Source organism: Macaca thibetana, chromosome 2 (genome assembly GCF_024542745.1).
Source record: "Macaca thibetana thibetana isolate TM-01 chromosome 2, ASM2454274v1, whole genome shotgun sequence".
NCBI lineage: Eukaryota > Metazoa > Chordata > Mammalia > Primates > Cercopithecidae > Macaca > Macaca thibetana.
In genome coordinates, this window is record NC_065579.1 from 124,259,401 (window position 1) to 124,271,686 (window position 12,286).

Sequence of the window (12,286 nt, forward strand, 5' to 3'; positions counted from 1 at the left end):
TTGAGTGGAAACTTGAAGAACAAGTAGGGTTATACCCAAAAGACTAGGATAAGGGGGCATGGCACAAGGAGAGAAATGAAGCAATAATGCATACTCTGGATTTTGGTGTGAAGCAGTGAAATGCAAGGTAGCAGAAGGTAGGACTAGGAGGATATTAGGAACTGACGCTGGATGGATGAGCAGGGGCCAGGAGCTTGGGTCTGATGCAGTCGGGATTGGGTAGCCATCAACAGCATGTCTTCTTTTCCTTTTAGGGAAGAAGAGGGTTGTTAAGGTAGACTTCTCTGGGAGCTGGTGGAGATGGTGGCATTGGTTTTGGAGGAATGCAGTTGGAGGTAGGGAGGCGATCAAAATGATTTGGGGAATAAGTGATGAAAGTGTTGGCTCCAGAAGACATAAGAAGAAAGCACTGATTAAAGAAAATTAAGAAGTAAAGTGTATGGAACCTTGTTAGACAGAAAGAAGAAGGCATAATACTATAATGCTTTATATAGAAGAAAAACTGAACATAGTAGAGCTTAAGAAATTGGTCTATGTTGGGAGTTGACAAACAATGTCCATGGGCCAAATCCTGCTACTGTCTTTCTTGGTAAAGTTTTATTAGAATACAGTCATCCTCATTCACTTTCATAGGGTCTTTGGTTCCTTTCACACTACAGTGACAGATGTAAGTAGTACAACAGAGACCTTGTGACCCACAAAGCTGAAAATAATTATTCTCTGGACATTTATAGAGAAAGTTTGCTGACTGCTAGTCTGTGTGCATAGTTAATAAGTAGACCTGGGATTCAAATCTTCGAAAGTTGGGATCATATTTCTTTTCTTCACTACTGTATCCTGGGCATTTTGCATTGTGTCTAACATATAGTAAGCCCTCATAAATTGACATTTATTGAATTAATGTATAAATAAATGAATGAATTAATAAAATCACGAAGTCAGGTCTACTTGAGTCACAGCTTGCACTTGTCATTATTATTCTGTACTGATTCTTACAAAGATGTTGAATGGGAGTTGATATACAAAACAAATGTATTTATTGAGTGCCAACAATGTATAAGGCATGTTCTTAGTTTTAGGATACAATGAAAAACAGATTTTCATGTGCCCTTGTGGAACTCACTGTTAACAGGGAAGATACATGCTAATTAAATAATCACAGAAATGAATGCACAGTTTCAACCTCAACAGGTACCAGACAGGAGAGGGGCACAGAGTTTTGGGAGCCGCCAATGGGAAGATGTGATGTAAAGAGTCCAAGAAGGCTTTACCGTGTTCACCTGTCTTGTGATCTGAAGAGTGAGTGAACTTTAGTTTAAAAGGGATATGGGAAGAGTATTTCTGGCAGCAAGCACTGCATGTGCAAAGGCCCTGTGGCAGGAGAGAGCAGGCAAGAAACAAAGAGAAAGTTGGTCTTGCTGGAGGAGCAACAGCAAAGGGGATCATGGTAAGGACTGAGGCTGGAGACATAGGCATGGGGTCTTGTGATCAAGATAGGGAAGTCAGTCTGCTTCTAGAGCCAAGTCTAAACTGGAGCTGCAAGTTTGGGACTCAGTAATAGAGTAAGTATTGTAGTTAAAGAAGTGTTTTGTATACATCAGTGAGAGGGCTGTGAGAGAAGTTGTGATCCTTGAGAAGTACTCTGGAACATGCCAGTGGGACAGAGGAGGAGAACCTATGAAGCAGCCAGTAGGACAGAGCGAGAGAACTTATGAAGCAGTGTGAAAAAAACAGGAACAAAGCTTGGAGAACCAGGATGGTAGTTTTTGAAATGGAAGGTTATGGCAAGCGTGTCTAGGATTGAAAAGTATCTATTGGGTTGGTCTTTTGTGTGATTACTGTGACCTTGGAAAGAACAGGTTTGGGAGAGTGGAGGGGAAGGGCTGGAGCTGGCAGTTTGTTGAATGAATGGGAAGAGGAAATGAAAACAAGCATTTCTTCATTCATTTACCCAACAAGTAGTTTTTGAACATCTTTGTATTAGGGATCTAACGGTGAGCGAAAACACACAAGATCCTTGTTCTCCTGGAGCTTACTGTTAAGTAGAGAGGTGGGTACTTAGTCAAACAATCTCCCTACCGCCACCCAAAAAGATGAATGAACACTAAAGGCTACAGTAAGCACTGTAAAGGAAAGAAAGAAAGTTCTGTGGGAATATGTAGCAGAGGATGGGGGAAGTGTTTGGGCACGTAAGAGTTCTCCAACTAAGTGATCTTGGAGCTGAAGGAAGCATAGGTGTTAGCTTTGTGAAGGCTGTGGTGAGAGAAAAGTTCAGCAGGTAGAGAAAAGCAGATGCTCAGACCCTGCAGTGTCAGAGAACTTAGAAGCTCCAGGAAATAAGACGTGAGGTCCAGAGTGGTTATGTGTGAAGAGCAGGGATGAGAATTGTGCAATACAGGGCTAAAAGCTGGGCAGGGGCCAGGGGCCCAGGGTTTAAGTTACCAGGACTTAATCCTTAAGATCATCTTAAGGATTATTGTCTTTATTTTAAGAGCAATGGGACGCCATGGAAAGCCATGGGAAGCCATGGAAAGGTATAGGCTAGGGGAGCCACACCCGGGTTTTAAGAAGTATAGTCTGTTCTTTGCAGAGACAGCATAAACCTGTTAGACCTTTCTGAACCAACGTGGGTGTGTGGCCCTAAGAAGGATTCTCATCTCTAGGGGTTGTCATTCTCTCTTCTGAGTGTGGAGTCATCTAAGCTCTTCAGAAAACCACCAGCTCAGATGCAACTTATGCCTGCTTTGGCAGAAGAACATGAAGGTTTCTCCTGAAACCCACTTGGAGAAAATTCTGCTGGGGAGAATAATGGCTTCTAAGGACTGCATAAGCTGTAACCTCAGGAGACATGAATTTCTGGGTTAAAACAATTGCAGGCAAAAAGCAAAAAGCATAGGCAACTTCTGAGCGAAATGATTTCAAGGGCTTTAGGCTGGAGTTACCTCTGAGTGATGTCTGTCATTGGGGTCTGCCAGGGTACATGATACAGCAAGTGTTTTAGAGACCTCTCTCTATAAAAGCCGTTTTGACACCTCTCCACTTATACACCACTCTGCCCTCAGATATGATGAATAGAGAAAGCTTTGCTAAGAATAACTGACTTGCTGGGTACCCCTTAATATTCAAAGAAGTCTTTGCATATTAGGAGGACTTGATTTCTGCCAAAGGGGAGGGAGTGGGGAAATAATAGATTTTCAGGGAAGGTAATGGTGGGCCCTATTGGGGGTGGAGGCAGAAAACAGTAACCTTCTTGGCCACACTTCTAATCACAGAGAGTGGGTGACCCTCTCCTCTGCTCCCAGCTGACACACACCTCAGCCATCCTGTTGCAGACTGTTTATTTTTGCATCAGTAATAACCATCCTCCATGGAATTAAAAAAATGTGATACTTCCCCGTGGTTCTTGCCTACATTCTCCTGTTTCTGAACCAACCAACTCTCTCTTCCTTTTGCTTGGAGAGCACATCCTTAATTAGTTTTGCATAACACGTGTGGTACAATTACCTGAATTCCTTCTCCTCCTTCTCCGCCCTGTTTAACCAAACACCTCCCACGTCTTTGTTCTTTGTGCTCATCCTGATTGACTCATGAGGTGACACTGGCTGACACTTGGTAAACCAGTGACCTTCTTTTCGAGCTAGAGTTGACAAAACCTGATAGAACCGGGTAAAAAGGGAGAGACAGAAGCCTGCAGCCAGCCCTTTTTTCATTAAGGAGAAAGCAGCAGGAGTAAATATATTAAGAAGAAGTTCTGCTTTGAATACTTTGGGAATATTTGACAAAATTATTTGTTCAAGAACAAAAGTAACATATTTAAGGCAAATAAAGGATGAGGAGCAATGCTCAATCAGGAAAAAAAATAAGGTAGATGGATAGAGTAGTGATATACCGTGTCTATTTTAGAGATATTACATACTTCATGAAATTCTTGCATTTGTTAACTATTAAAATCAGAAGAATTTACCTGGAAAAGTAATAACCAGAGAGGAAAAATAGGTTTAACACAGATTGAGCACCAGAAACTGTTCTATGTTCATTTTACCAGAAAAGATGTTTTCAATTAAAAACCAAAACAAAGCAAAACACCTGTGAGGATGGAATGAGACATGTGTTAAGTGAATTGAGCCATTTGGAGGAAGGTTGCTGCAGTATAACTGTTTATATTTCTGTGACTTGGTTTTTGGTTGTTATTTCAAGCAGTACACTCCTGGACCAGCTGGATAAAAAGAATGGCTCTTTAACCAAATAATCAGGGATAACAAGTCAATGTGATTTTTCTAAAAAAAGATAAACTTTAAGTCAATTTTGTTACTATCAGTGTTAAAATTAGTTGTATCTAACTTCATTTAGAGCCCTTTTCCTAAATATAATGTGTTGTTAATAATGCAAGTGTTTTGGCTTTAAAAATAACTTTCTATAACAATTTTTACTATTTCCATTTTGCCAAGATTTAGATAATTTTCATTGGTTTAAGCATAATCCTTTAAACTTAATCCAAGTTTTTAGCCCTGTCACCCTGACTCTATCCTTCTGTTCATCTCCTATGCCTTCTTCAACCCCCACACTTCAGTTTTCTTTAAGATTTTGTTAAAGTGCTCTTAGAGTGAATAGAATCTGAGCCCATGGAAACTTCCTATTGCTTATTTTTTCTCCCAGCGGCCCATGGTCTAATCACATATTAGACCTAGAATAGTTGGTCCTCCCCTCTGTGTAACACCACAGTTCTGCATAGATTGCAACCAGATGATGACATTAATTAATATGGTGAATTCTGAAAGCAGGCATTTAAAATGACCCTCCCTGTCTAATTCAGAGATCACAGAAAGACTTGGGCAGTACTTTGAGCCTTGATGACATAGTGTGTGCTGAGCATGGCCTCTCTTCCCTATGTCATCAAGAGTCCATGTAGTGTAGGCGATTAAGTGACCCATTTCTCCCAGCATGTGTCACCCTTGCAATTGGAAGCTGTCTGCTATTCTGGGCCTGCAGGGGGATAGTAGAGGGAGCTGGCTTAGTCAGGCAAAGTTGGGGGCAATGGGTAGTAGTAATGTGGTTTGCTTTGTGCTTTGCGTTGGAAACTGAGCTGTGGCCGCACTCCAGCTGGCAGTGGAAATGGAACCTTAATTCGAGATTATGTCCCCAATATTTGGTGAAAATAAAAATGGAGAGGTGACCATGAGTTGACTTGAGACTTTTTATATGTGAGTCATAGTACATAAGAAGAATTACATTCGTCTTATGTAGTTATCCTTTCTTTAGTTTTTCTTTTGTTTCTCCAGCGATGAATAATCCTTATCATCTCTTTTGCATCCTTATGTATTTTTCCCATTTATGTAAATTCATAAGGCCACGACAACTAACCCCATACTAAATAACTTGAAGCTTGCTTTGAACTTCCTGAAAACATATCTATTTGGTTTACTGCTGGGTCCCCAGCACCTAAAATATTAAAAGGACATATGACAAACTCCATAAATACTTCTTGAATAAATTTACAGTTTAATTCGTGACTCATTCTCCACCCTTTGATTCTTACTTTTGAGTGACCTAGCTGTCCAGTGGGTTTGTATGGATGGTTTTTATTTTCCTCCACATGAAGGGATAAATAGATAGCTCATAGGTTATTCTGGTATAGAATAGAACCCTTTGAAAACCAGCCTGAGGCTCTTTTCTTCCTTTTTTAAAACATTAGAATGCTGGTTTGATCTTCAGACAAAAAATACTACTTTTAATTACTGTGCAGTCTTTAGTTACATCCATAACCTCTGGGACACTGAGATGGTAAGACATTCAATTCTTTGTCTTTGACTTGGTTATTGACTTGCCTTTGCCTTGGTTATTGTTAGCCCATGATATTTAGGGAAGTGCCTCTGAAACATTTTAATGTCTGCTTTTTTTTTTTTTTGAAGTTAAAACACAGGAAAAAAAAACCAAATAGGTTTGTTTTTGAATCTTAAATTACTTTGTATTATTTTTGTTTTATAAAAATATACAGTAATTAGAAGAATGCAATAATGCTATTTTCTATCATGTTTTATTATTTCAATTTTGTTTGTAGAGGTTATAAGCTATGGTCTCTAAGTCTTCAAAGAGTTTGGGAATTAAAAAGATGACAATCTATGGGTTTTATTTTTAGTTATTATGAAACCATAGAGATGAAAGTGCAATGTGTATCATAAGAACAATTTTTCTCTGTGATGTGGATTGAGTTTGTCATTGAGAATAGTGATTTTCAAATTAGCTAATCTTTGGACTGTTCTGGTGAGATTTTAAACATAAGAATAGCTGGGTCTAGTCCTAGAGTATAGGAGTCACCTTGTAATCTGTGTTTTTATAAAAACTCCCTGTTTAGTTCAGATGGTAAGCATAGCCTGGTTTAGAACATTAGACCAACGAGCTCAAGGTCATGGGTATGACTTGTCAGTTGGCCTATTGGTTGTCCTCTGTTCTGTGACCTGAGACCTTTTTCTGAGCCTGACTAACTATCTTGGAGATGGATGTTCTTGCTGTGGTGTAGGTAAGAGAGTGTGGACAGGGGAGACATTGAGCCTGGATCCATTTTAATTACCATACAGATATCTTAGGTGATGAGGCAGCTAGGGTCATCTTGTCTAAGGGCAGCTAATTTCTTTACTTATGCCAAGCAACAGCCTTGTCACTGGGGGCTTTTTTCTTAATTTGGCCTTTTTTTTTTTTTTTTTAAATCAGCAAGAGGAATATTGTTAAATTGCCAACCAATTCAGACTCACTAGTCTTTTCCAGTATCTACTGGAGCTAAAATTCAGAAACCCAGGTCACTTCTAGAAATCGTAGCTTCTTACTCTGCGTCAGCATGGCGGGTGTTTGAGCAGCAAGTGAGCAGAAGGTGCTAGAATCAGATTGCCTGGGTTCTGACTCTGCTGCTCCCATGCGCTGGATGTGCAACTTGGAAGCAAAATTACTTAACCTCTGAGAGCCTCTGTTTTCCCTTTGTCAAAAGGCAATAACCTTAATACTAATATAAGATTGTCGGAGGAGTATATGAGATCATGCTTGTGCATCAGAAACGGTAAGCACTCAACACATGTCAGTGGCTGGTATTATTACTATAATTTTTACCACAAATTCTGAATAAACACCTCTAGAAACAAGGTATCATCATGATTAGCTTGAACCAGTATCACCCATAATTTTTTATTAATTATTGCCTCCCTTTGCACTCTCTGAGATTTCCATTCATTTATTTCGCAAATACTTATTTAGTACTTACTATCCAAGCAGGGTACTAGGCACTGGGGATACACTAGTGAACAAAAGAGACAAAACATAAATGATAGTTTAAAAATTGATGCTTCACTGCATTTTAACAGCCTTACCATTTAACCATACTGAAGACTGAGAGAGGAACTGAAGTGTTTTATCATATTTAGATTTTGTGAATTTGCCCATACCAGATACTGACTAGAATGACAATTAGTGAGAGAAATGCTTCATGATTTCCTCCATGTGTCTTCTACTGGTCTGTCCTTCTGTCTGCATCCATTCTTGGCCAAATCCTGCCCACCCAATAAGACCCACTGAAACACTGCTTTCCATGGGAGGTGCCCCGTGGTTTTCCCTCCTCGTCCCTCTACCTCTCTCTCCTCCATTTCCACTCACTCCTTCGGTAGAATTTGGCTTGTATTCCATGTATAGTCCATATCAATTTATCCTCTGTATTCCCATTAGTCATTTTCACCCTTATAAACCATAAGTAATGTGTAGGACCATATGGCTTGTACATCTTGCAGGCTCCTGGCTCTTAAGACAGTCCCAGGTATGTATTAAGTAGTCAGTATGATGCAGAGTTCATAGAGCGAGAGAAAAAAATTTAGTCTACAAATGAGATTTTTCTCTCTTTGCTCCTTTGTAAAATGGGAATAAAGAGTACCTAGCTCACAGGCTGGTAGGAGTGTGTGAGACGATGCATATTGTTGGAAATGTTAGTGCAGCACATTCATAGTACAGTTTCGATAACAGGTATTTCTTGTTATTTTTTAAAACAGTTTTACTGAGGCATAATTAGCATACAATAAAGTACATGTATTCCAAGTGTATAATTTGATAAATTTCGATACATTATACCTCTGTGAAATGATCCCTACAATCAAGAAACTTAACATATCCTTGTACCTCTTTGTAACCCCTCCTTCCTTCCCAGCTTGGCCCTACTTCCCTTGTCCCCAGGCAACCATGGATTTGATTTGTGTCACTATAGATGAGTTTGTAATTTCCAGAGTTTAAAAAATATAGATTCATACCTTTTGTAGTTTCTTGGGAGAGAGGCCTGGCTTCTTTCACTCAGCATAATTAATTTGCGATTCAGCCATTTTGTGGCATGTATCAATATCTCATTCCTTTATATTGCTAACTATATTCTTTTATATTGATAGACCACAGTTTTTTATCCATTCCTCTCTTGATCAGCATTTGGGTTTTTTTTTTCAGTCTTAGAATATTACAAACAAAGTTCCTATGAATATTTATGTACAGGTCTTTGTGTAGATTCATTCTTTCATCTCTCCTGGGTAAATATTTGGGAGTGAAACAGCTGAATCATATAGTAGACATATATTTAACTTTTAACGAAAGTGCCAAACTTGCTTTCCTAAGTAGTTTTGTCATTTATATTCTCACCAGCAATGTATGAGAGTTCCATTTCCTTACATCCTCTCCAACACTTAGTATGGTCAGACTTTAAAATTTTTTGTTAGCTTTGTACACTGATGCGTGTGTAATACTATCTCATTGTGTTTTTTTAAATTTGCATTTCTCTAATGACTGGTGATGTGGAGCATCTTCTCATGGGCTTACTTGCCATCTCTGTATTTTCTTTTGGTGAAGTGTGTGCAAATCATTTCCCTATTTCTTAATTGGGTTGTTTGTCTGTGTTTTGAGAGTTCTTTATTTGTTCTGGATCTATCATATGCTTTGCAAATATTTTCTCCCAGTTTGTGGTATGTCTTTCCATTCTATTAATAGTGTCTTTTGAAAAGCAGAAGTTTTAAATTTTGATAAAGCCAAGTTCATTGGTTTTGTAAATTAATCATGCTTTTAATGTCATATTTAAGAATGCTTTGCCTAACCCAAGGTCATAAGGATTTTACCTGTGTTTTCTTTTAGAATTTTATAGTTTTAAGTTTTATGATTCATTTTGAGTTAAATTTTATATAAGTTATAAAACATGAATTGAAGGTTTTTAAAAATATGGATGACCAATTGTTCCAACATAATTTGTTGAAAAAACTATCCTTTTTCCCTTTCATTGCCTTTGTACTTTTGTCAGAAACCAGTTGATTATATGTATGGGTCTATTTCTAGAATCTCTGTCCTGTTCCACTGGTCTATTTTTCTGCCTTGACACCAGTACCAAACTCTCTTGATTACTGTTGCAAGTAAGTCTTGGAGTCAAGTGTTGTCTGACCTCCAAATTATTTTTTGTTGTTTTTTGTAGTAAACTATTATATATTGGGTAAATAGTCGTGTATATGATGTCAATCATTGGAGGTAAAACTGAAACTTTGCTTTATTACTTTGGTTAATAAGTGCCATGATTTGTCATTCTACTAGTTGTCTTTCTCTGAAGGTGATTTGTCTGAAGGATTTCAGAATTTTCCCAAATAGCAGAGGGATGAATTATATGCAAGTGTACTTGTATAATCTTTAACATTTCTAAGTCTTATTTTATATGATCTTTAATGCTGCAGTTATTTATCACTTAGGAAGTGACTTCATAGTACTTGTTACAAGGCCGATTAAAACCTAGTAGATTCTGAAATGGATTGTAGGATCTGTCCAGGACTATGATTGGGTTTTTGTTTGTTTATTGTATAATATACCCAAATGGAGAGCATCTAGAATGGAGACTAGCAATCTATAGACTGTTGGATGTGAATGAAAATTGGAGCTGTCAACACACTCCCTTTCTACTTCTTTGACCACACATACACAACAAAAATAGCAGCTTTTATTTGTTGGCTACTTAATATATGCTGGTCACTCTGCTAAATACTTTATATAAATTGTCCTATGTGGTACTTACATTGTCTATGTGAGGTAGGCACCGTAAATCCTTGTTTTGCCTGAAGAAAGGTTTAACAGCTTATCCAAAGCTATACAACCAGAAGTAATAGAGCTAGTGTTTGATCCTCTCCCCTTTCCCTCCATAATCTTGTATTCCTAATCACTATGCTACAATACCTTTGATACTAAAGAGTGAAAGGAATTCAAATTTGAAATATAACTGAAGTAGTCCATTGAGCTCTGGAACTCCTACTTTGTATGTCCAAAACTTTCCTGTCTATGATTTCTTCTGAATCACTGGATGAAAAGGTCATGTGGGTTTTAGAGATGGGGCTCTGTGTGTCAAACTGGTTGAATAAATAAATGAACCAGTTATTCATTGTGTAATTCAGCAAAATCCTATTGGGTATCTACGTAACAGGCATTGTTATAGGTGCCAGGTATATTGCAGCGAAACAAGCAAATGAGCAAACAACTCTTTTTTCATTTATATTCTGTTGGAGAGAGATTCATGATGGACAACTTTGAGATCATGTGGATGAAATCAGTTCATAAGCAGGATGTAGTATTCCTCTCAGATCCTGGTCAAATGGCCTATATTATGGTGCCAAAATTTCTATTTGAAATCACCCTGGATTTCAGGCAGGAGGCCTGACCTGTCTGTCCCTGGTAATTTTGAGCACTGTTAAGTCTGGGTAGACAATCTGCTTTACCTAAGCTTAGATCATTGGCTGTCTTTTTCAGTAGTCTGTGGTTTTCCTCAGACCAGTCACCTCTCCACGGACATTTTAAATGTATGAGAGCAAAGCCCCAAAACACAGTAATTGCTCAGTTGTCTGGGATGTATCATTATTTTTTAAAAAGCAAGCTACAGAAAAATATGTATCATGTAACCAGATGTTTGTTTTGAATGGATGTATATAGATATATAATTATATTTTATTTAATTCTATTTGAATTAGCCTATAAATAAAGCAGAGAATACATGTAAACTCTAAAATTGATTAAAGAGTAGAGATAAGAGAGAGTAGGGAGTGGGGGCTTTTTGTATTCATTATATTTGTCTATTCTTTTAGGATTTTTTGATGAGCTTGTTTTCTCATTTTAATATATAATGTTAGTAGTATTACTGATGTCTGAATGACACTTCCGCCTAAAGATATGAAGGAAGCATGTCATGTATTGCATTTCATGTTTTATACCACTATTTTTCTTTAGGAGATGAATTCTTCCTTGAGAGATCTCATTTGCCCTGTGTTAGTAATCTAAGGTTTTTCTAAGACTCCAAAGAAAGCTCAGGTAATGGAGCAGTGACAGTGGTGCACAGTTGAGTTTGCATGAAGGTGACTCAGATTGCAGCCCTTGAGGTGCCTGATCATCACACATGGTGACTGACTGCATCTCATTTATGATGGTGCAGTCTACTCTTTTCAGATATAAATAATAGCACGGCTCATCGGACAGGAGGGGAGAGCCGGGTAGTACCCTGGTTGCATGGGTGTGTAAACTAAGCCAGTCATTTTACATCATCCTAACGAATGTGTTAATAGCATGATAAAACGAAGGCCCTTGACTTGTTTTGGTGGTGATGCCTACTCAACCTTCCCATATTCAAGATGACATAAAGCTGTAACAGACTTTCAGAAATGCAGTCTAGATTTGATATTGTGCTTTTTATTAACTGTGACACAATGGATTATGGCACTTTAAATGAGAAGGGGAATTTTCTTCCTTTTTGAAATATGAATTAACAAAATGCTTATTCTCAGTAGAAGTTGTTTTCATGACCTGTTACATTTATTTCTGCTGTGGTTGCCTTCCTCTACCACCTCTTTGCTAGACAGGCAGTCACATACACATGGTTCATATACCCATTAAATCATGCTATTAGAATGGACCTTTTTTGTTTGTTTGTTTGTTTGTTTTTTGAGATGGAGTCTTACTCTGTCACCCAGGCTAGAGTACAATGGTGCAATCTTGGCTCACTGCAACCTCTGCCTCCCGGGTTCAAGAGATTCTCCTGCATCAGCCTTCTGAGTAGCTGGAATTACAGGCGCCTGCCACCACAACTGGATAATTTTTGTATTTTTAGTAGAGACGGGGTTTCACCATGTTGGCCAGGTTGATCTCAAACTCTTGACCTAGGTGATCCGCCTCCCTTGGTCTCCCAAAGTGCTGGGATTACAGGCATGAGCCACCACACCCAGCCTGAACAATTTTGTTTTTGAGGAATTATTTTGTATTT

At 38.3% G+C, this 12,286-nt stretch overlaps 1 protein-coding gene across 7 annotated transcripts in view; it reads left to right on the plus strand.

Annotated features, from left to right (window-relative positions):
* Positions 1-12,286, plus strand: part of MITF (melanocyte inducing transcription factor) — a 222,795-nt gene that overhangs the window by 156,692 nt on the left and 53,817 nt on the right. The window lies entirely within an intron of this gene.